The sequence below is a fragment of the Phoca vitulina genome, unplaced genomic scaffold (genome assembly GCF_004348235.1).
Source record: "Phoca vitulina isolate PV1807 unplaced genomic scaffold, GSC_HSeal_1.0 scaffold20, whole genome shotgun sequence".
Taxonomy (NCBI): domain Eukaryota; kingdom Metazoa; phylum Chordata; class Mammalia; order Carnivora; family Phocidae; genus Phoca; species Phoca vitulina.
In genome coordinates, this window is record NW_022589723.1 from 31956504 (window position 1) to 31981194 (window position 24691).

A 24691-nucleotide genomic window follows, 5' to 3' on the forward strand; every position below is an offset into this window, starting at 1 on the left:
GACTGAAATTCCATCTTCGACGTAGACAATTCAGAGGGATGACAGCTTTGGTGGCCCTGCCAAGGCGGCACACTCTGAATCTCTGAGTCCTGGGGAAGGAAGAGGGCCGTCGGCAGAGCCCAGACCACAGAGAGAGGCGGGCAGCGGTGAGGTCAATGGCCCCAGGTCAGGGGCATGGAGCCGGCCGAGATGGGGGACTAGACTGAGGTGGTTAGAAGTGGGGGACCCACTGGCCAATGAGCTGGCCTCTGACAGTTTGGGGTTATTTGGGGTTGGTCGGTTCACTGGTTGATTACCAAGCTCTGTTTGTTTTGAGTCTGCACAAAGTTCTGTCTGAACGTGGCAGTGGTCCGTACCCCTCATCCTGGTGGGGGAGGTCATGGCAGCCTCTCTAGCTCCTGGGAGAGAGGGAAATTGGTGTTCTCACAAAGGCCCAGCGCCTGTCCTCCTTCAGGGCCATCCAATCACTAGGTGCTTAGGTGGCTATGTCCCAGAAAGGGCACCTTGTCCCTCCGGCTGCCTCTAGGACCAGCCAGGCCCCCAAACTTGCTGGGGAGAGGGAAATCTCACCAATGAGCAAAATCCTCCTGTGTGACATTCCTCAGCTTCCTGCCTCTTTCCTTCCCAAAATTGTTCCAGAACTGTCTGTTCCCTCATCTGGCACCACCCAGGCTACCACATATCATGAGCCTGTTTTTTTTGGGGGGGGGTGGGGTCTTCCATCTTAACACCCCCACTATATTGCAAGCCCCCTGGCAGTGGGCTGGGGGTTAAGCCTTATACCCCCTCAGGGCTTGGTTTAGCTTCTTACGAACAGAGTTCCATTAGTATCCCCACTAGTGGGCATTTCTGGTGATGTAACTGGATAGTACTAAGAAATTTTAAGTATAATACTAATGATAACAGATGCCTTACATTTACACAGCACTTTGAACTTTAGGAAGAAGAAATAATAAACCTAACAATAGTAATGATAGATGTCTTACATTTGCGGAGCACTTTGAAGTTTGCAAAGCACTTTCACAGACTTAATCTTCTATCATCTTCAAAATCCTCCTTATAGAAAGGGGGCTGGGGGGGCAGAGATGAAACAAGACAGGTGAAGTGCAAACTACCGGTGAGGCAGGATGGTGTGGATGTGGGGGTGCATTGTGCGGCTCTCTCTACTTGGGGATCTGTTTGAAATGTTCTGTTATAAAGAGTTTTTCAAAAACACTTAGTACGTCAGTAAAGTAAGAGGCATTATCATCACTAGGGTTCTATTTAAGCTAAAGGAACTGAAGCTCAGTCACTCAGTTTGTGTGGACCCACACCTCTAAGACTAGACAAACAGCATCCCCACCCCCTGTCGAGGGCTCTCTTCCCTACGTCACTGTTGCCCAGAGTGGGTCCAACAAACACCACTTCCTCGGAATGTTAAAAGAGTTCTATAAGACCAAGATCCCATGGCTAAATAAGATTAACAAAGGGTTAAACAAAGCAATCCAGTCCATTTCCTGCAGGATTTGTCAGAGCCTTTCTAGGGCGTTCTGTAGAACTACTGTTCCCTAGGACACAGTCGGGAAATATCAAGGTGCATTAGACCCACAGGCACAGAGGAGCCCTATAATGTGCCTCACTGGCCCCCAGAGCAGGACTTTCCAGAGATCGAAACCCAAGCGAAACGATGTGCTGCAGATGAGCCCAGCTGGGTGTGTGCGAGGTGCGGGGTGACAGAAGATCAAACAGAATCTGCTGAGGGAGTTGGGGACAATTATGGGGGGGTGCTAAGGCCTCCGGACAATGACAGGTCAGAACAGGAGTTGGCAACAATGCCAACAGACACATGAGGCCCTCCCTGGCCCCGGCCCTTGGGGCTCCCAAATTACGTCAGAGCCCCGTGAAATTTGATTTTGGAGGAGGGAGAGGGCTTGCTTTTCCTGCACAGGCCGCCCCTGAGCACTCTACCAGGACAGATGCTCCAACCCTCTCCCGAGCCATGAATTGAGCTGCTGATTCAAGCTCTCTCTCTCTCCCTTCCTTGCGATCCTCCACCCCTGGACCCTTCTGTGCTCACACCAGCTTCTCTGGCAGCTTCACGAGCCCTTTGGGTGGCTATATGGACGCTTAATCACTACTGAAGCATGGGTTATTCCAACCTCCTCTCCACCCTCTCCCACTCGTTAGTGAGGCTTTGAGCCACAGAAAAGCAAGTAAGAGAAAATATGGCTTGCTTTGTGAAAGCTGGAAATGCATCTGTTTATTATCCTCATTGAGCACCTACTGTGTGCCAAGCCCTCTGCTGGGTAGTTACCCACACACAATCTCCACAACAGACCCTGAGAGCTACGGTCTGTTTTACAACCCATTTTGCAGATGGGCAAACTGAGGCACATAGAAGGGAAAGGATTTGGCCCGCATCACCTAAATGAGAAGTGATACTGAGCTTTGAACCCAGGCAGGGGGAATCTGGAGACCCTGCTCAGAACCACTACATTAAGCTGCCCCCCAGCGAGCAGTTCCTGGTCAGAAGCCTGCAGAGCTGAACCTCCCCCCAGTAGCAGGTCTTGAGAGGCAAGGATGGCCCCAGGGGCAGCCAGCTGGGACATACCAAGGCCCCTAGGCTGTAGAAACCATCCCTAGCAACCCCAGCAATTCCCCAGAGCCACTGACTAACCATTTACCTTTGTGCCCCACCCCCTCCACCCCCAGTCCTGGTCACCAGGGAGTGGATTCTGATCCTTACACCTCCAGTCTCCAGGGAAGGACAGGGAGTTTTATTAAGGGAGTTGTTGGCCCGGCCCTGTGTCAGCCTGGTGCCATACTTCCTGCCTGATTTACTTAACCACCCAACAGCCTCACGAGGTGAGCAATACTACCGCCATTTTACAGATGAGGAAACTGAGGCTCAGAAAGTTTAAGTAACTTCACAAAAGCTGCACTACAGATAACTTGAAGCCCCTAGCCTGACTGGAAGGCTCACGCTGCTAATGAGGATGCCACAGTGTTCCCACCATAGTAACACCACCTCCAGCGTCATCAAAGGCAGGTGTGACCCCGGGAGAGAGAATCCCACCTCCATTTTACACGATGCTGACACCCAAACAGGGCAGACGCTCAGCTATTACTAATACGAACACCAGCTTTGCACAGATTACGTGCCAGGCCCCTTGCCAAGCACTTCGCATGCATTATCACATTCGATCCTCACAACACTAGAAGAGAAGCACCATTATGACCCTTCTCACTTTACAGATGAGGAGCTGACAGCAATGACCCAAAGTCACTGCAGCAAGTGCCTGCCCAGTAGCCATACCCTCTTCTTCATTCCCAGAGTGCCCCGCTTTTGTTGAGGGGCCCACTCCTCTCCAACAGGACTCGGGGAAAGAGAACCCGAGTGAATTGTCATTACTCGAGCCAATTCTGGAAATCCCTTTCCTCATGCCAGTGACTGGTTTAGGAAGGAGTGTGTGACCCATGAGGAAAGCCTGCCGGAGGACTCCTGGGGAAAGTTTCCTTGCTCTTAAAAGGAGATGCCCAGTAAGAGATGGACACCCCCTTCTTCCATTGGATATTCTCATTTCTGAACGTGATGCCTGGAACCACAGCAACCAACTCACCACCATGAGGCACTAGCATGATGATGAGCCGACACGCTGAGGAGAAGCAGCCAGAGAGGTAGAAAGGACCTGGCCGCTTCTTGTTTAAACCCTTGAAGTCATGCTTTTTTGTTACTCGCAGCCGAACTGACAGAGCCAAAGGGAAGGTGAAACACCCATTAAGACACGTATGGGTGTTTTGAGTCTCTGGCTCTAGACTCAAAACTAGATTGAGTCCAAGCCCAGAACTTGTATCTGTATGCTACTCTGAAGATTGGACATTAGAAAAAAATTAAAAATACATTTAAATATATATTTAAATATATATATATATGAATAAAGGTTAGATATCAGACCATCAACCGAGACAGACCCAGCATGGCTCTGTTCCCTCGACCTTAGGCCTGCCTGATCCAATCCCAGGTAGAAAACACAAGCCAGGGCCCAGGCCCAGCCTGGCCACCCAACTGTGACTCGAAGGCCCAAAGAACTAGGACCCGAGCAGGGGTGCTCAGCGGACGCCTCGTAATGGGGGAAAGATCCTGAAGCCAGCCCCTGCCCCTTGGGAACCAAATCTCGTTTCCTTCTCCACCCCTCCCGCCTTCCTCCACCGCTGCCCCATAAATCTCCAGTTTATTAATCCTTTACATGAAGCAGTTGGTGCCGGATCCTGATTTACATCCTGTTCATAAAACTCGGAGATATTAAAGGTGGAAATTACCCAGAAGGACACAGAGCCTCCAGTGGGGCGCCCCAGAGCAGTTCCTGGCCCCGAACCAGGCCCTCTCTGCCCTTCCCACCTTCAGAGCTCAGGATCGGGTGATGTCATTGCATTGCCCTCCCCCGCAGCCAAGACATAAGGGGCTCTTCTCTGTCCTCACACCTCTCGACCCCTACTCGACCCCTACTCGGCGCACAGCAGGACCGAAGGCACCACTGTCTCCATTAAGACCCATTTCAGAGTCTCCTACTTTTTGAAGATTTTCCTCTCCTTAAATTCCTTTTGCTATCCATGTGAGAAGAGGGGGCAAAAAGTAGGGAGCTGATTAAAAACATTTCAAATGCCAAAATATGTAACAAATCCAGAGACAGGACTAGGAGGGAAAATGGACACTTTGTATTCAATGACTTTACCCATCCAGGTGCCTCAAGTGGGGGGGATCATCCTCATTCTCAAGCCTCTGAGGGCCTTTCAATACCCTTTTGCCCCAACACTCCCCAAGCCCCTCCAGGAGCTCAGAACACTGATGGTCTCCAAAATCCAGCAGAGCCTGGATCCTCCTAACAAAACCCTGGATGGGTCTCCAGGCTGCCTGCTGAGACTCCCACACCTCACAGTTCATCTCAAAATTGGCTGCCAAATCCCACCTCTTCCCTGTAGGTGGGAGAGAGCCACAGGCAGTCCTCAGGGTCTCATACCAAGGGCAAGAACTCTCCTAGTTCAGTAGAACAACATATCTTTAGCCCAACAATATGCTAGGGATGGCAGTGGGTATTGGGTCCTTGCCTGACCAGGCCCCTTCTCCTGAGGCTCTCACCGTGGTTTTAAAGTTAGAGGACTATCATAAGCAGAGTGTCAGGGAAGCAGAAACAGGTCACTCAGCCCAAAGGAGGGAGGGGAATTCAGGGAAGGCTTTCCGGAAGAGGCAGTGTCTGGGCTGAACTGTGAAGGATGAGTGAGAGTCACAGGGAAGGGCACTGCATCAGAAAACAGCACGAGCCAAGGCGTGGAGGACTGGAGCAGCATTGTGTGTTCTGGGGGAGAGGAAGGGGACGGAGAACAGATCCAGGGAGGCAGTGGGCCCTTGACTGCTGTGCTAGTGAGTTTTGACTTTATCCCAAGGGCAAGGAGGAACCATTAAAGGGTTTCCGACAGGACAGAGCCATGGTCCAGTTGGCACTTTAGAAAGATCCCTCTGCCTGCCATGGGGAGGATGGACCAGGGAGGGACCAAAAGGGAGGAGGGAGGCCATCACAGGCAAAAGATAGAAAAGGTTCGAGGCAAGGCAGAGGGCTCCTGAGCGAGGAGCAGCTAAGCCACTTACCTCTGTTACATTCACAGTTCAAGGCTAGAACTCCAAGCTCGCCTGCCAAGTGCACCGGTGTGCAGAGAGACCCAAGTGCAGCTCTGGGTTACATCACCTCGCCGGCCTCAGTCTCCTCATCCGGATAGTGGGATAACAGGACGCCCTCCCTCACAGGGTGGTTTGTGAGAACTGAGTGAGACAATCCTTAAAGCAGCCGGCACACAATACCCTGCAAGGCTCAGTGCTGTCTGGAGGGCAGGCTGCCTGCCCAGCACTTCCTGCCTCCGGTGACTTCGGGGCCCCTTCCCAGGGACGGCACGGAGAGGCACACTCCTGAATGGCAAGTGAACCAATGAACCCATCTTTTTGTCTGGGTGGGTATGAACTATAGCAGGAAGCTTCTTTGGTAGGTATCTTCTGTGGCATTAGACGTATCATTAATTATGTATTAAGTGTTTGAAAGGAAAAGACACCAGTAGCCTATAGGATGTATTTGCATGGTAATAGAGGATTGATTAGATGCGATATCTATACTGAGGGCTATTGGGATTTAGGTCCCAGGGCTTCACGGTGGTGGTAAATTACAGCCACAAAAATCTCTGCAATAGTAAATAATGGTGTCCCAATTGCTGGTGGGACTCTCGGTGCCTGCTGATGAGAGCCGCACAGCCACACGGCAGGGGAGGGGGAAGCAGGGCAGGAGCCGCGTCCCACCTGCTGTGGGTCTCTGGTTGTCCAGGCGGGCGACCCCCGCCCCCTCAGCCCAGCCCTGCGCCAGGCTAGAAACACCTGCCCAGCTCGGTCTGCAGATCCTCCAGAGAAAGCCTCTGGATTTTGCTAACAGCGTTTCTGCAATTCCCTCTGGGAGTTAGATGCTCGAGTAGAAAGAAAACGCATGTGTTGCTTCTCAAACTGCAGGCTGTGTGTGCCCTTTTAATGAGGAGATAGGGAGAGTTGGAGGAGAGGTGCTCCCACCCCTGGAGAGATGAAGGCCACCAGAACCCCTGTAGTCTGGTGCCCAGGTGTGCCTCCCCGAGGCAGCAGGGACAGGCTCCTACCTGAGCAGCTGGGACGATCAGAACAGGCAGCAAAGAGAGCTGACGCTGTGCCATGTCAAAGCCCACTGACTGCATGGACAAACTCGCTTTGGCTTCAAAGCAGCTGTGTGCATTAGGTGCTACCATAACCCACTGTACAGGTGAGTAAACTGAGGCACAGAGAGAGCTCCCCTAGAAACCAGCATCGCTCACTCCCTCACCTCCTTCGGGCTATCACTTAAATGTCACCTCTTTACTGAGACCCTCCCTAACTGCTCTATTTTAAACTGCCCCCCACCCACCTCATCCCTTCACCTTTCCTGCTTTTCTCCACATTGCTTATCACCTTCAAATATGCTCTGTCACCTACTAACTGAGTTTGGTTTTAGCCTGGCTCCCTGCACTAGAATGTAAGCTCCACAAGGGACAGAGTTCAGTCTGCCCATCTTGTATTGTTTACTGCTACATCCTCACTGGCTAAAATGAACCAGGCACATATCAAGTGTTCAATAAACATTTTGTCACCTGCCCAAGGTCACCCAGCTTTTAAATGGCAAAGCTGGGGTTCAAACCCCAGGCACTCCGGGCCCTGACCCAGTCGGTGCTCTGAATCACCATGCCTCACCCAGAAAGAACATTCTCCTCTCTGATTAAGACACGTATGGGTGTTTTAGGGGGACCCAGCCTCACCACCACTGCATGAAACTCCGTCATGATCTCTGAGCCTTTTCTGTTCCCTACTCTGAGTTGGGAAAGCCAAGACTTCTGGGAGCAGCTCACGTCTGACTCTTTGTGCGCAATGACAAGTAGACCTGAAAACAGACCTTCTCCAAATAACCCCTGTGTTACGGACTGAGGGTTTGTGTCCCCCCCAATTTCACATGTTGAAGCCCTAACCCCCACTCTGGAGGGTATTTGGGGTAAGAGAGTAGCTAAGGTCAAGAGGTCATAGGGTGAGGCGCTGATCTGACAGGATTAGCGTCCTTATACGAGACACGAGCACAAGCTTGTGAGCCCTGCTCTCTCCCTCTCTCTCTCTTTCTCTCTCTCTGCATCTCCCTCCCTCCCTGAGAGGGAGCACATACCCAGGAAAGGCCATGTGAGCACACAGCAAGAAGGTAGCCATCTGCTAGCCAGGAAGAGAGCTCCAGAAACCAAATTGGCCAGAATCTTGATCGTGGACTTCCAGCCTTCAGAACTGAGGGAAAATGGATCTCTGTTGTTTCAGCCAATACCCTGTCCTAGCTGAGATAGAAAGCCGGTGGCTCCCCATTGCCTACAGGGAAAGGCCCAGACTCCAGCACCTGGCCCTCACAGTGGACTAATTAATTGGCTAACGGTGGCTGGATCGGACCCCGTTTAGGTGCCTTCCCGGATCTGCTCGGTCCCACCTGCCTTCTGGACCATCGGCCTTCTCCACGGTGAGCCGGGCCACCGCTACCGCCTGGTCTCATCGACCCCCACAGGCTGCCTCGGCCCCCCCTGGGGTGAAGGCTGGGCCCTGGCCCAGTCCCCACTGCACCCACCCACCCACCCCGCAGAGCAGCTCCAGGGCCCAGGTTCGACCCACTGGACACATGGGGCTGCTGGCTGTTGTCACCAGCTCCTGACTCAGCCGAGGGCCTGCCACAGGGCATGGGCCGGGCTTCTCCAGTGGCTACCCACAGGGGATGACCCAGAAGTGCAAGAAGGGTAGGGCCGAGCGGGGAAAAGCAACACGCTGGCAGATAAACTCTCCCTCCCACCCTCAAGCTCTCCTGAGTCACAGTGGCTCACAGCCCTCCTGTCCAGCAACCAGCTGTGGCCGGCTGCCATTTGCTTTCCCTCCTTCCTTGGCTCACTGCCCCTTTCCCCGCACTCTCCTCACCCCGAGACTGCCCCCCTACCTACCCACCTGCCTCCATAAAGCACTAGCACCAAGTTTTGCCTCAAACTCTGTTTTCTGGGGAACCCCAGATCTGCTCAGCCGCGGATGGTCCCTGATGTCCAGCAGGGCCTTGCTTAGAGTGAAGATATACAAGAGAAGATGAATGACTTGACTTTGAGAAGAAAACCAGATACTGCTGATGCTTCGATGGGAGAACAGTGGGGACTTGGATCCTTGGAGGCACAGACAAGGAATCTCCCACTTCCGTGCCGCCTCTGCAAATGTTTTCACCCACGTGTCCTGGGGACTTGACTTCCTAAAAGGCAGTGAAGGGATTCGAGCCTGCCGCCTGTCATCTGTAGCTAGTCTAAAGAGAGGCCGATGAACAATTTATACTAGAGTGTAAAAGACATTCTCTGGAACCTCTGTTTTCTAATACTGCCCATAGGGACTGGAGATGCTAACACTCATTCAGTCTTTATTATCGAGGCACTAAGCTAAGCCCTTGACCTGCATTGTTCATCTAATCTTCACAACAACCCCAAGTACTATAATTAGTATTAAGTACTAGTATTATTCCCCTTTTACAGATGAGAGAAAAGGCTCTCAGACAACCTATAACTTGTAGGTAAGTTGCCCAAAACCATGCAGCCAGGACTCAAACCCTTATCTACAGGAGGGAATGTCAAGTATAGTGATGGCCCGTAAGGAAGACACTTTAGGGGTACAGCCCCGCTGGGGAAGCTTTATGGGTTGGTAGTTTCTGCGGCTTTAGAGATATCATTAATTATGCATTAGGTGTTTGAAAAGACTTCTTTTGCTCCTTGGTCCCCCACCAAGCCCTGGCCTCACGGTCCATCCCCAGGCAGGAATGAGTACAGGGGTGCTGAAAACCCAAGGTGGCCCTTCCTTTCCAATTCCCCCAAGGGTAAGTCAGTGGGAGCCTGAGAACCAAGCACCAGGGCACAAGTCAGACTGTGCCTGGTATGACATGACAGAGTTGACTCTGGTCGAAGCAACCGCCCACGGAATAAGAAAAGTCTTCTCCCCGGAAATGCACCTCGCAGGGTCCCAGGGCCCGTACCCACTGAACCAACTCCCCCTGCAGACACGGAGGGGAAAACAGGTTTCTGCGGCTTCTGTCCTCCCCGGGGGGCCCCCAATTCTGAGAGGGAATTCTGGACCAGAAAGAATAAGAGAAAAAGCCGCAATTCTTAACATAACGACCTTCAAGAAGAGCAACTACATTTTACCTTGAAAACTGAAGAACCGAGAGCGGAGTCTAGGTAGACAATGCAAATGATATGCATGTGATATGCAAACGTGAATGCAAATGACCCGGAGAGCAGGCCGGCGGAGGCTCCAGGGTGCCTCTAGAGGGGGGTAGAGGGAACCTTGCAGAGGGCAGTTAGGAAGGGGCCAGGGGCCCGAAGAGTGCTTGAGGGGGAGCTCTCCGCGGGGTACACAGAGCCCTTCCTGTCCCACCAGCCCTGCGCTACATACACGCCCGTGCCCACGTGCACACACACAGCACAACACACACACTCACGGAAACACACACAGCCACGTTAACGCTGACACCCACACACGGACATTCACAGACACAAAGGCACGCAGACTCACACCCATATTCAGCCGCTCCACCCCGCACTCAAAAACAAACACGTGGGTGAACAAGCAGACACCCACGCAGACAAACGCACACAGAAACACACCAGCAGGCACACAGAGCCCCCCACACAAGCACGGATGCACACGCATCCATCCTGACCCCTGCAGCCAGCCAGCCAGATCTATCAGGAAAAGAAAGGAATCTAGATGGACTGAATCCCTACTTTGTGCCTGGCATGAGGAGGGAACTTTAAGTCCTCATTTAATCTTTACAAAGCGACATTCAGAAGTGGGGGTGGGGGCACCTGGGTGGCTCAGCCGGTTAAGCGTCTGACTCTTGATTTTGGATCAGATCATGACCTCAGGGCCGTGAGACTGAGCCCCGCCTCGGGCTCCACGCTGAGTGTGCAGCCTGCTTCGAATTCTCCCTCCCTCTCCCTCTGCCCTTCCGCTCGAGCTCTCTCTCAATAAAGAAAAAAAAAAAGAAGAAGAAGTGGGGATGATTATCTCAATATTTACTGACAAGGAAAAAGAGGCCCAAAGGTGAACTGATGGGCCCAGTAAACAGCAGGACCCAACTTCCTGTAATACCATGATGCTGCAACATTGTCCCCCTCCCACCCTGTGGAGCCTCCCCTGGACAGTGAGACACAGAAATTACTGTCAATCCACCCCCCTCCACCTCTCGGTCCTCCCCAGCCGGTCCTGAACCCCATCCGGCTCCCTCAGAGACACTCCCGCCCTCCCATCACTTCGGATGGGACGCGCTCCAGATGCAACCTCACATTCATTCCGGAAATCTACTGGGGGTGGAAGGAAATCATTTCTTTCAACACAAATGGGACCCAAGACTGGATTTGCAGTAGCTGCCTGTCTCTGAGAGAACATTCCCACTAGAAGAATGACTTTCTCTTCCAAAGTATACAAACTTTAAATGCCACCCTGCCCACCCCTTCCTACAAACACACACTCAAAAAGAAATGTGCTTTTCAGGGCAAGAATGAGTAAGATTTCCCGCCTCCTGCCTTTAAGTCACTGTGTCACCTTGGGCAAGCCACCCCCACCCCCAATCCCAGGGTCTGTTTCCTGATTTGGCTGTGAGAGGTAAGACAAGCCGATTCCCAAGGCCCCTTCTGTCTCCCTGATAGCACAAGAGCATGAGGCTGATAGTTGTCCTGCAGTGTTCCCCAGCACTGTCCCCTGGCCTTGGGGACTCATTGCTAATGCCTGGACCTCCGCCAGGGAAGGACAGGAGCAGACACAGCTCCAGGGTCAGGATTCACCCCATCACCCACAGGCCTCTGGCCTGCCAACCGGAGACACTCCACATCCCCCGGTAACTTCAAGAGTCTCAGAAGGGAGGTCAGCGGGGAGCCAGGGAACCTTAAAATATAATAAGGCCATGGTTATTGGAGCGAGCAGGGAGGAGTTACAAAATGCCACATTGTTGGTTTTGAGTGTATTTAGGGCCTCAGACTCTTTCCAAATTAATATTCATGGCGACTGGCATGCCATTTATTTGCATATGTAGATTGTTGCTCATCTCCTGCAGGATAAAAAAGTTTGGAGATGTTTTTAATTATTGTACGTATTCTAAGCTTGGATGATAAACCAGGCAGGTCAGGCAGGGGAAGGGCATCTCCCAAGTGCAGAAGTGGGTTTTAAATAATTTTTGCTCTGGGGCGCCTGGGTGACTCAGTAGGTTAAGTGTCTGCCTTCAGCTCAGGTCATGATCTCAGGGTCCTGGGATGGAGCCCCACGTCGGGCTCCCTGCTCAGCGGGAGTCTGCTTCTCCCCATGCCCCTCCCCCTGCATGTGAACACACTCTCTCTCTCAAATAAATAAATAAAATCTTTAAATAATAATAATTTTTGCGCTGTGGAAAGGTGGGTCCTACATATACAGGAGTAAGTCGCCCCTACTCTGACCCACAGAATCGATTCTAGAACAGCACTCTGGGGTCATCCCATCAAGCCCCTACCTCAGGAAGCCTGACCACCTCACAGGTCCCCACACAAGCCTCTGGGAAACCAAGCCTGCCACTGTCACTCGAAATCAGTATTGCAAGGCCAGCACCAGGTTTAGGGTATGACTTGGGGCAAGTCACTCAAACTCTCTGGGTCCCTGTTTCTGACAACAATAACCAGCTTTGAAGAGTTGTTGTGGAACACAAATCAGATAACTATGGAGATAGATGGTAGCACTGGCCACGCAATATTACGAATGTATTTAATACCACAGAACTGTATGCTTAAAAATGGTTAAGACGATAAATTTTATGTTATGTGTATTTGCCCCAATAAAAATAATTAAAAAAAAAAAAAACCCACAACCTTAAAAATGAATGCACCAAAAAACTGCTTGCTCAAATGGGAAGTCCTAAAAAAGGTAAGCATCGTTAAGGTACTCTCCTGCAGTAACCAGCATGCACTCCTCCCAGGGGCCTTCACGGAAGGTTCCATCCCCTGGCACTGCCAGCTAAAGTCTCCTGAAGATCTGAGGGCCATTATTAAGTGCTATCCTGCTCTTTACTGCCTTCACTCCTCCTTTTTGCACAGGTAACATGTCTTAACTGCTCTACCAAAAAGCTCTGAGCCCACTGTGAGAATCCAGAGGTTCCTGATTATTCCAAAGTCCTTGTGCACTGATCACTCAAAGTGTGTGAAGCCCGGTGAGGGTCTGTGGATGGGAAGGCAGTGCAGCCTGGTGGGAAGTTCACGGGTTTTGGGTCATGCAGACTTGGGTGGAGTCCAGATGCTGCCCATGATCAATGGGACCCTGACCAGTAAATCTCTCTGAGCCTCAACCTTCTCATCTGTACAATGAGGATAATCCTACCTCTAGTTTACGCACCTCCTGAAATAACAGCACATAACAAGGGTTCAGAACATGGTTTCTATTATCACGACTGCTGAAAAATTAGACGCGGCTCTAGCATGAACGCTTTCAGACCACTGGGGGCACTATTCAGAGTGCTCAACAGTTGTTCTCAAGCACGGGTTCTTGAGGCACTGTGAAGAATCAAGGTCGTGTTTTTTACCTCAAAGACCAAGTAGGGACACGGAGCCTCAATGCCCAGCTTTGCACCAGGGTCTGCTGTTGGCACCAGAATTAAACAGAGCTTCTTTAATCGTGCGGGCTAAGGAGAAAAAAGCAGCATCCTAACACACAAATGTTTTTGTGCCAAGGGCCAGCCAAATGACCCCCCGGCAGGTTGTAGGGACAAAGGTTTCACAGTCATTCCAGTTGAGAAATGTAATAGGACAGGTGAGTCACTACAGGGCACGTGGCAGAGGAAGCAGCCAAAATGCTCCATGCAGCCAAAACCACAATCCGTAGCAAGGGGTGATTTAATCTTAATGGAAAAAACAGCATCTATCACGTCAAATTAATATTGTTAATCTGGATATTACCGGCTTTGTAGTTTGCATTTTAATTTATAAACTTGTTCGGAGTTTAATATTGTGTAAGAGTTACAAGCATACATTATTTATGCCTAGTTTTGTATTTATATATATTTAAATATTATTTTATTAATAATTTAAGACAATATTAGAGGTCTGTGGGAAGCTTTCTCCCCATTTAAAGTAGAACCATCTGTACATTTCTCAAGTTTTAAAGCCATTGGCCTGAAAATTAATGCAGAAACAAACCTGGGGAGGGGCCCCTGGGTGCCTCAGTCAGTTGAGCATCTGGCTCTTGGTTTTGGCTGGGGTCATGATCTCATGGGTCATGGGGATGGAGTCCCTCCGAGCGCCTCCGCAGGGTGTCTGCTTGAAGATTCTCTCCCTCTGCCCCTCTCCCCCTACCCCTGCTCACACACAGGTGCATGCACACACACACACACTCTCTCTCTCTCAGATAAATAAATAAGAAACAAACCTAGGGAATAGTTAAGGTCCTTAAAAAAATCAGGTTTACTGGGGGGGGGGGGGTGCCTGGGTGGCTCAGATGGTTAAGCATCTGCCTTCAGCTTAGGTCATAATCCCAAGGTCCTGGGATCAAGCCCCGCATCGGACTCCCTGCTCAGCAGGGAGCCTGCTTCTTCTTCTCCCTCTCCCCCGCACCCTGCTCGTTCTCTCTGTCTCTCTCTATCTATCTCTCAAATGAATAAATAAAATCTTTTTTTTTTTAATCAGGTTTATTGGTCATTTCCTTCGACAACGGATGGGGAGATATGTGGCTTGGCTGAGAAGAAATTGCAGTAGAACAGGCGAAGTTTACATGACTCACCCAAGGTCATTCACAAGTCAACCACCGCACTCAGAATTCCTGCCCTGGATGGCAGGGAGGTCTCCCGGGCCCTGGGTGAATGAATTCCTTCCTCATTTGCTCCTAAAACATCTTACTCCTCACTGAGCAAGCAATAAAGCCTGATAAAGAAGAAGGCTTCCCGGCTCCTTGCCCTCCCCCACTCAGAGCCAAAGCTGCATCCAAGTGGTGGGAAAGGTAGACTCCTCCTCCCCGCTCCCAAAAGCACCAGAGGCTCCCAGCTCAAAGTGCTCCAAGATTGCCTGGAATAAAAGATTTCCTGTCTATTGTGCAGGGACACTGGGCTTAGTGTGAAGAAGCTTCCACCTCTTTCCCACCTCTGACACCAGTATCACCAATGGGTAGACACAGAGCCCCACTCTGGGCTGGCTTCTGGGGGCAGGGGGCGGGGGGAATAAACCAGTTTCAATGGGCTGGCTCGTTAGGGAGGTGTGACCAACACACCCAGGGGAAGGGGACAGGCCAGCATGCAATCGAGGGCTCAGCTGTCTAGTGAAGAGGAGAGAGTTATAGGAACTCGAGCAGAGGCAGACTGACAAGAGAGGGCAGAGATGGCAGCCCCCTACGGGGTGGGAGGGCCACAGCTGAGCTGTGCCCATCAAGTGGGACCTGGCTGAGTGGCCACTTCAGCCAGTGGCAACAGCTGTGAGAAGGATGATGGTGTTTCTAAGGCAGTGGAGAGGCTGAAGAGGAGTCTCACCTCCTACCAAGCTCCTCTGTGTGTCTCCATTGCCACCTTCTTGCTGATCCTCAGACTTACCAGGCAAGTTCTCACCTCAGGGCCTTTGCACTTGCTCTTCCCTCTGCTCAGTGCCCTCTGCCGCTGATTATATGCATGGCATCCTTCCCCTCAGTCTCTGCGCCAATGTCACTATCAGAGAGGCCTTTCCTGACCACACTGTATAAAATAGCAGCATCCCATTGCCACATATACCACGTTCCCTTGCTATCTTTCTTCATTATAACCACACAAAGTATATTATATAATGTGTTTGCTTTTTACCATCTGTCTTGCCTCACTTCAATACAAGCTCCACGAAGGCAAAGACTTTGTTTCATTCCCTGCTATGTTGAACATGTGGTCAATGTTCAGTATTTACAGAATGAATGAATGAATGAATGAATGAATGAATGAATCAGACAACAGAAGAATGCCTGTCAGAACTCCCAGAGCTGGCAAACTCCGCCAACAGACTACACTCCTGCTGACAAATCAGCAGTGTCTTCCTTCCACAGGTGACACCCGAGACCCAGAACAGGAGTGGTGGCAGGTGAGGGTGGATGGATACAAAGGGTGGGATGGGGGAGAGCAAGGGCGGAGGAGTTCAGAAAACCTGGCTCAGGCCCAGCTTGATTCCACCAGGAGAATGCTTTATGCTCTAAAGGAATCTCTAGCCCAGGCTTGAAGGCGGCAGGAAAGACAGTCAAGGCAAAAAGGCGAGTGATCAATATGAGCCACAACGTAACAGAAGGAGCGGGTCCTCAGGAAAGAATCACGGGAAATGTCAGAGTTTTCAAAGCCCCCAAGCACACTCTCGGGACAAAACAGGGTCTGAGTCTCATCAGAGACAGGTGACAGAAGGAGGCAGGGGACACAGCAAATAGGGAAAAGTCTGGGAGAACAGAGCACCGCAGGGCCGGGAGAACCTCCTGAAGATATATGAAATAGACACAGAGGAAAGAGCTTGACCTTGACCCTCACTCGGCCTCCCGCTGGCTGAGTAAGCGCGGCAAGCCGCTTCACCTCTCCCAGCCTCCATTTCCTCATCAGTAAAATGACAGCAATAATCCCAACTTCCCAGGGGTGTCACAAGGCTGACTTAAAACAGGTCCTGAAAAATTACTTGAAGTAGTACCCAGCATACAGCAGACATTCATCAAATTTATTCTCTTCCCTAAACTGAAGTAAGGGAAAAATAAATAAATAAATAAATAAATAAATAAATAAATAAATAAATATGAACTGACTTTTCAGGTAGATAATCCTGTTTTCCCTATTCCTGTGATTTATTAATTCAATAAATACACATGGAAGGGCCAGTGTGCTCGCTGGCCACAATGCTGGATGCGAAGAAGGATCCACCCCCACCCCCACGTCGGATCTCGATGGTCTTACATCCAGTTGGGAAGATGAGGAACATTCCAGCCAAATGCGGAGCAAGGACACCAGCATCGTATTATTAAGTACAGAATTGGCGGTGTAGCAATAAGTACTACACAAGTTCAGGAGAAGGAAAGATCAATGCTTCAAGATCACTGTGGGCTCCGGTGGTCAGGGGAGGTCTAATGGGGACGCAGCTCAGACATTGGCCTTGAAGGAAAGGGCAGCTCGGTTTAAACATGGAGAAGGGCAGAACTTGAAGCAGGCTTGAAGGTGGCAGGGGTGGTGGGTTCTAGCAGGTAAGGACAGCAAGGCAGGTTGTGGAAGCTTTCGAATGTCTATTTGAGGAGTTTGGGCTTCATCCACTGACGACTACAGAAAAAAAAAAATGTAAGGTGACAAGTGGAGAATAAACGAGGTCTCGGGATGACTTGAAGGAGAGACAGATGCGAGGCTGGGAAATGGCCCCTCCAAGCGACATGATGTGTCTGTGGCCCCAGATTCCAGACTCGTTGCCACCTCTGCCCTCGGATTACAAACTGTACTATTTGCAAAGCCCCACAAACTGCTCCTTGAGACATATGTCCCTGTGCCCGGAGGATGGGAGACCAGAGCAGAAGACCAGAGCCATTGCCCAGCGTGAGGGAGAAAGAACCTGATGAAGGGGATGTCTCACGCCGTAAAGGAGGACTTATATCCAAGAAACATAAGAAAGGAAGCTGGTACATGAATACTGGAATTAGAGGAAGGGGGTGGGCATCAAAAGTGTTGCTGCGGTTTTGAGCCCAAGCAGCTGGGAAGGTGGTGGTGCCAACAACAGAAATGAAGGATCCAGAAGAGCAGATGGCTTGAGACATGGGAAGACATCAAATTTCAATGTAGGCATATAAATTTTACAATGGCAGCCGGATATCCAAATAATAATAGTGATAACAATAATATCTAATCGGCAACTGAAATGTAGCATGAGAGGTGGAGACTGATGGGTCAGTGGAAACCAGGAATCCAAGACTGGTAAGGAAGCCACTGTGACCTGCCTACCAGCCAGAACCAGGGCTGGCTATATTTGGACTCTCAAAGACACTGTAACTGTAGAGATAAGATCTCATCTTGGCCTAATGGTCCCATTTTACCACGGAAAAAAGCAAGAGGAAGCAATTTGTGCAGAAGGAGCTAATAACCCATCCATACTTAAATGCTGGCATTCCGGTATGCACTATGAACCACCTCCTCCAGGAAGCCTTCCCTAACTACTGCAGCTCCCACTGATGTCATGCTCCTCCTACCATGGTTGGTCTGCAAGTCATAATTATTTACTTACACTCTGGTTGTTCTCTGATTATTTGATAGCCTACTCCTCTCACGCCTCCTGCACTAGATTATAATTCTTTGATGTCAGAGATCAAATCTTCAAATAACCTACTTCTTGTATACCAATCAACTGTAATTATTGAGTTAATTCAGATTTATCTTCCCAATAAATCCCCATTACACAGATGAGTAAACTGAGGCACAAAGAAGTAAAACGCTTAGCCTAAGGTCACAAGGCTAAAAAGTAGACAGACGATTCAAACCCAGGTCTTAAACTCTACAGCAGGTGCTGTTGGTTGCTTCTTTCGAAAACCATTCCTCTCTGAGGCCCAACACACAAATCAAGATTGTTCTAGGCCAGTGATGGTGGTCTTCTTCCCTGGCCTGTGGTTGGTATACATGATCATGTGATTCACATTTCCAGCCAATGAGACCAGAGGGAAATTCTGCTGAGGGGTCTTTGGGAAAGGTTTCCCTCCAGCCTTTTCTGCCTCTGCTTCTTATTGTAAGGGTGTAATGGCTGGAGCCATTGCAACCATCTTGTGACCTTATGAACAAGGAAAGATAAAAAGAATCTAGATCTTGATGATGCTGTTGAACCACTGAAAGAACCAAGCTCGGGGCAGACATAGCCTACACCTCTTACAATGGGAGATACTAAGTTCCTTACTGCCTCAGCCAGTTGAGTTCAAGTTTTCTGCTATTTACGATCCTGACTGATACCCACTCCAATAGAGGCCTCTTTCCCTAAAGATACCTGAGTCAAGCATTATGGGAGATACATAACAAGTAAAAGTCCTGGTCCCTGCCCTCATTGTGCCTGTCCCGAGATTGGACAATCAATAAGTGTTCGATCTATATTAGATTGAGTCTCCCTTTGCTCACCGGTTCCAGGTGATATATATTCCCTGAAAGCATCTTTCTTCCCTTTACTAAACCTCACTGATTATCTCTAGGTTTCAGCCTCACAATTGGACTCTGGCCTCAACATTACTGACCAGGTCCTTCCCTGTAGCGTCCCCCCACCTCTGAGGATTGAGCTAAAAGCAAGGTACTTGCACTTGGCCCAAAGAGACCATCAGCGAAATTCCGCATTCCTAAATATTTGTTCTTTGAAATGTCTTTCTCAATTAGATCTCACCCAAATGTTTGAGAGTCAGGCTGAATTCCAGCTTCCTGCTCCAGAACAGACATGTTGAGCCTGCGTAATTACTGCAGCCAGCTTTATTTGCTATAAAAACATGGATTTTTTTGCTCCTTCTCAACTGTAAAATAATCAATAAATAGGATCCAGATGAAAAATGCCCGCATTTAGGAAAACAACCCTTTTATGGTTCTTTTCTTTGGGGTCTAATTAATAGGTTGGGGATAAAATGTGCTGTTACATTTACCCAACCAGCTACATTGAAACACAAACTCCCCTTTCCTCCTGCTGAGATAGGGCTTCCCATCAGAAATATAGGTGAAACAGACAGTTTCAAAACATTCCAAAATGTTCCACAAACAGATCTGTAAACCTGAGATGCGGACTTCCTCCAACCCCTCTCTGTTCACACTGGCTGTTCAATTTTTCTCTCTCTTCTCTAAGAACACATTGCGTAGTTACTGTCAAATGAAACACAGATAGTCCCATTAGCAGGAGAAGCAATCTCTCTGACTTTCTTTCTTTTAAATGAAGAAGACATGCCTTTTTGGACACTGACCACCCAGGCCATGAAAGTTTCATGAGGGGTTCTCGAAGCAGATGACACCTTTTCAATTATAACCACTGCTATAATAAACCCCCACAGAGCCACAGGGCATGGAGTCTACATCCAACACATGACACCTATTTATTCCCTAATTATATTGCAATATATTCTCTCTCTGTGTGTGCTGATGAAGATAAAATATTCTTTTAATTCTATGGCCTCCTGGGGGGACGAAGGGGAGGGGATTATACATAGGCAAATTCTGGGAGTTCCTAGAGCTAAATCACAGCCTTTGTCCCAGGCTCCTCGACTGCATGCATGATCTCAAGAAAATCTCTGACTTTCCCTTGTTCTACCACAGTGGTTCTCAAAGTGTGGCCCCAGACCAAGAGTACCAGCATCACCTGGAAACTCCTTACAGATTCAAATTACTGGACCCACTCTGGACCCACTGAATCAGAAACTTTGGGGGTAGAGCCCAGCAATCTGTGTTTAAATAAGCCTTCCAGGGTGAAGTCTAAGAGCCACCGGTCTACAAAATAGAAAGGAAAGAGCATTATTTTAAATCAAATCAGAGATCAGGAATACCTGGACTCTATAGTGCTGGGCTCCCTTCTGCATAGCTGTCCCAATCTGCAGAGTCAGGGCTCCATTTACCCATCTGTACAATGGGGCTACAGAGTTCAAGTAGCTGTGGATGCTAAATTTAAGAGGTACATGGTTATCTGGCACCAGTCTCTATGGATACCTAGCAAGATCACAGTTGCCAACACTCACCAGCTCTCTCCCCCTGTGCTCTGACCGGCAGCAACTCTGCAGAGCTGCTCCCCAATGCCATATCTAAGGTCTTCAATGCAGCCGCCTCTGGGTTACCCTTGGCAACCAGGAGCTGGGGTCATGGAAGACCACAGGCTCTCCAAATCTCATAGCCAACAGCTCCAAGCCTTTCACCTCAGAGCCTTGAACCACTAAAGGGGAGGCTCAGGATTCTGTTATATTGTCCCGTTTCTTCAGACATCTTTTGTGTATTTGCCTCCTTTCCACATCTAGACTTTACCTTACAGAGAACAGAAGCCTAGAATGTCAGCATCACTAGGTATGGGACTCTGCCTGGCTGGTTCATCGGTGTATCCCCAAGGCTTAGACCAGTGCCTGGTAAAAAGTATGAGCTCGAGGGCGCCTGGGTGGCTCAGTTGGTTAAGCGACTGCCTTCGGCTCAGGTCATGATTCTGGAGTCCCAGGATCGAGTCCCGCATCGGGCTCCCTGCTCAGCAGGGAGTCTGCTTCTCCCTCTCCTGCTCTCCCCTCTTGTGCTCTCTCTCTCAAATAAATAAATAAAATCTTTAAAAAAAAAAAAAAAGTATGAGCTCAAAAACTATCTGTTGACTAAATATTCCTAGCACAGTAAACGCCCTGCCCATAGTAGGAGCAAGAGTGTGTTCAAAACCCCTCAAGTATCTAAATTCTGGAAGTTTTGGATGGAGGGACAAAGAAACTATTTGAAAGCCCAGGGAACAAGGAGAAAAGGGTAAAGGAGAAGCAAAAGGCTGAATACGACCCTTGCTGACTTCCCAGCCGATTGCTCACCCTAGTGCTAGAAGATTCTGGGGACACGTTCTGAGTTTGCTTTCTGAGGAGCTGGCTCTTCCAACTGCCCTAGTGCTTCTCTCTCAAAAGGCAGATTCTCATCCGCCCTGACTCTGCTGTCCTTTGAACAAGTCATGAGCTTCCCTGCCCGTCTCTTCATGCTCAAGCCTTGTGCCCCACCAACCTCCTCCCCCAACTGGAAATCTACCCAAGGCTCAATTCCAAATCCTCCCTTCTCCAACTGTCCATCATTCTGCCCCCTCCAAAAGCGATTTCACCTGAGCAGGTCTAGCTTCCTTGGCTACAAGACAACGGCTGTTCTCCCTGTGGGTTGCACTTTATGGGGCTGGGCCAGGTCTAAGGGCTCCCTTTCCCCGCAGACTTCAGTGCAGGCACAGGATAGGTATGCGACAAACCATTACCTCAGTGATTTATCCTGGGAGGTGATCCCAGCTCAGCGACTAACAAGAGAATCCTGAGACCAGTCCTCAACGCCTGCCAAGGGCACACTGTGGCCTGACCGGAAGCACCAGCCTCACGCTAGGAAAGTGATGATGAGAGTACTAGGGGGAAAAAAAAACAAAAAACCTGAACTAGGAGTCAGGAGACCTGGTTTACATTCCCTTCCACCCCGTAACCAGCTCTAAGCAAGTCCTTTCACTTCTCTGGGCCTCAGTTTGCTGATCTAGGAGATGGGAGGAAGAGATGGAGACCGAGGAGACCTTGAATTTTGAGGGGCTTAAACAATCTGTGAGCAACCGAAAGGGGTGGCGTGTGCGTGCACCAGGGAAAACCCGCCAAACGAGCTGAGGATGGAGTGCTCCTGGGTGGTCGGTTCGACGCCCTCCCGGCCCCCCGCCCAACCTACGGGGAGTCCAGGGAAGACGGCGGGCGGGGAGGAACGCTTTCCTCAAAGCCCCCACCTCTCGGTCCCACTAAACCTGCTCCAAACCCTTCAAGAGAACCTCTCCAATAGCACTCCAACAAAGAAGGCTGCGAGGCAGGGGCCGCTAGCTCCGCGGAAGCCGCACGCGCGGCGAATCCGGTCTCCGGGACTCCGGAAGCCAGCGGACCCACGCCCCCCCCCCACCCCGCAGGCTCCGAGACCCACGGCCAACCTCCGCTCCGTGCCACCTGGCCCGGGAATTAACCCATGCTTCCCCGGCAGAGCGCGGGGAGGGGAGAGGGAGGGCCACTGATGCCCGGGCATGAATACCCTGGCCAGAGCGAGCCGAGATGGCCAGGATCCCAAACCACCCAAAGGCTTCCTCCAACCTGCCAGAGGCCCTGCTTTAGCCGCTCCCGGGAGGACGGAGTGGGAGATCCTGAAGCGGAGCCACTTCGAAATATTTTTCTAGAGAACCTGACCACGCGGGAAGGACGCAGACCAGCCCCGCAGCGCGGGCTAGGAGGAACGGCTCCCGAGAGCGGCTACCGGAGGATGGAGCCGGGGAGTCCAGGTCCGGGAGAAAGCAGCCGGGGTGGTGGACTCCGGAAATTGTCAAGCCCCGGCTCTGCACTCCCAGGTTCCCGACGGGTCACGGCTCCGTCTCACTCACGGACCTGGACGCCCGCGGGGAACAATTTTGCACCTTTTTAAGTCGTATTTTTTTTTTCTAACATATTAGGAAAAATAAACCAAGTCCAGGAGGAAGGCGGCTGCGCTCTGTAGCTCCAAGGGGACACAACCACTACCATTTCCCCACCTCCAACACTACCGCCCAAGGCTGGGCGAGAAGTTGGGAACTTCGGGACCGCGCTCCAGACGCGCACTGGGAGTGTCTCGCTTCTCTTTTAACTTCGGAAGCTGGGGTCGCCGCGGAGGGAGGGAGGGACGTCCGGGAAGTCAACCCACGGGGCTGTTCGCGTCCCGGACTTCCCCGAAGAGAATCGGGGCGACGGGATGAGAAAGAATGAAAGGAGTATACGTTCCGTTTCGCGCCTCCAAAAAGCAAAAAGCGCGCAAGGCTCGGACTGGGGCTTGGCGGCGGAGAGGCGCTCCGCTGGCCCCGGCGGGGAACCTGGCCGCGCCCCGCAGGCTCCGCGCCGCGACCCCGGCACGAAGGGCGCCCGAGGCACTGCGCGCAGTAGGCGCGCCCAGGGCGGCTCGGGGCGGCTCGGGGCTGGGAGTCCCCAGACTCCGGGGGGCGAGCTGCGCCCTCCCCGGACCACCGCGCCGCACCGCGCCGCTGCGCTCGGGTCTTCCCCGCCGCGGGCGCTGCGTCCCGACTGCGGCCAGAGGGCCCGCGCCTGCTCACGCCGGGCGCCCAGCGTCCTGCCGGGACCCCCCGGCGTTCTCCCACGCCCCGGCATTCGCTTCCTCCCCGCGCCAAACTCGGCTCCCGCGGCCCGCACCGAGCAGGGCAGCGGAGATCCGCGGAGCCGGTGGAAAGTTAGTCGCGGGGCTGCAAAGCCCCCTCCCCGGGACCGCAGCCCCCAACCGCCGTCTCCCTGTGCCCCCCGCGCGTCCCGGCTCCGCGTCCTCGCAGTCCCCGCTACGCCGCCTACCTGCTTCGGCGGCCGCCCGGAGCTGGGCCGGCCAGTCGCGCGGTCCCGTCCTCCAGAGCCCGAGCCGCGCCAGAGCGCCGCGCCGGGAGCCGGAGCTGCGGGCAGCCTAGAGCCGGGCGGCGGGCGGCGGGCTCCGCGAGCGAGTGAGCGAGTGAGCGAGCCGGCGGGCGGCTGGAGCCGCGGCTGCTGCTGCCGAGCCAGCCCCCACCCCCCGCGTCCCTCGGTCCCTCCCTCCTCTTCCCGCCCCGCTCCCTCCTCCATGCTCGTGGCTCCCTCCTCCCCTTTCCCTCCGTCTCCCCCTTCGGTCCTTTCAGACCCTGCTCTCCCTCGCTCGCTCGCCTGCTTTTTCCTATCTTTCAGTCCCTCTCCAGCTTTCCTTCAGGTTCCCTTTCTCTGATTCTGGATTTTCCAGCATCTCTTCTCACCACCCTACCCTCCACCCCGCCTTTTCGCCCTTCTGCTCGGTCCTCTCCCATCCCTCTTTCCTCTCTCTATCCCCTCTCTGTGTCTCTTCGCTATTTTCTCTTCCTTTTAACCTTTTCCCGTCTCTACTGTCGTTTATCCTCCCCTCCTCCCTCCGGGTGGGTCAGAACGGCCTGCGGGCTGCGTCGGGAAGGGAGATCTCCCCGGGGGTGTCGAGGGAGGCCGGGGGAGCCCCTAGGCCTGCTGGTAACAGGCTAAGGATAGAGAGGGACCGGCCAGGGCTGGAGACTGGAACTCCAGAAAGGGGCTTGAGAAATTTCTGGGTCAGGGGGGATAAATCGAGAAGGCACAACCCGCAGAATGTCAAACCCCAAAGCAAGCTGGGTTGAGCCAAGCCTGGTAAGAGGAGGAAACTGAGGCCCAGAGAGAAGAGAGCAAGGACTTGCCTCGCTGAGGTCTGCTCCAGAGGCGGGGCCTAGATCACCCCTGCTCCTCTGCTGGCAGGGTAAATGCGAGGGTAAATGCGAGGGTGCCTGTCCCAAGCCCCAAGCCCCCAGGGCCACTAGGAGGAAGCCTCCTCCCACCTTGGGCCAACTGGCTAGCCCCACAGCACTCCTAGAAGGTGCTGAGCCCTAACGGAAGACTTGGCCCAGATGTAGAGAGTGGAACCCCTTCTCC

General features: G+C 51.8%; 1 protein-coding gene across 1 annotated transcript in view; it reads right to left on the reverse strand.

The window, feature by feature from the left end:
• The window catches only part of MEGF11 (multiple EGF like domains 11), a 345128-nt gene extending 321414 nt beyond the window's left edge, over nt 1-23714 (reverse strand). Inside the window, exon 1 of the mRNA XM_032417420.1 lies at nt 23591-23714. The gene's annotated coding sequence lies outside the window, so the exon portion shown is untranslated. The remainder of the gene's footprint in view (nt 1-23590) is intronic.
• Between the last annotated feature and the right edge of the window lie 977 nt (nt 23715-24691).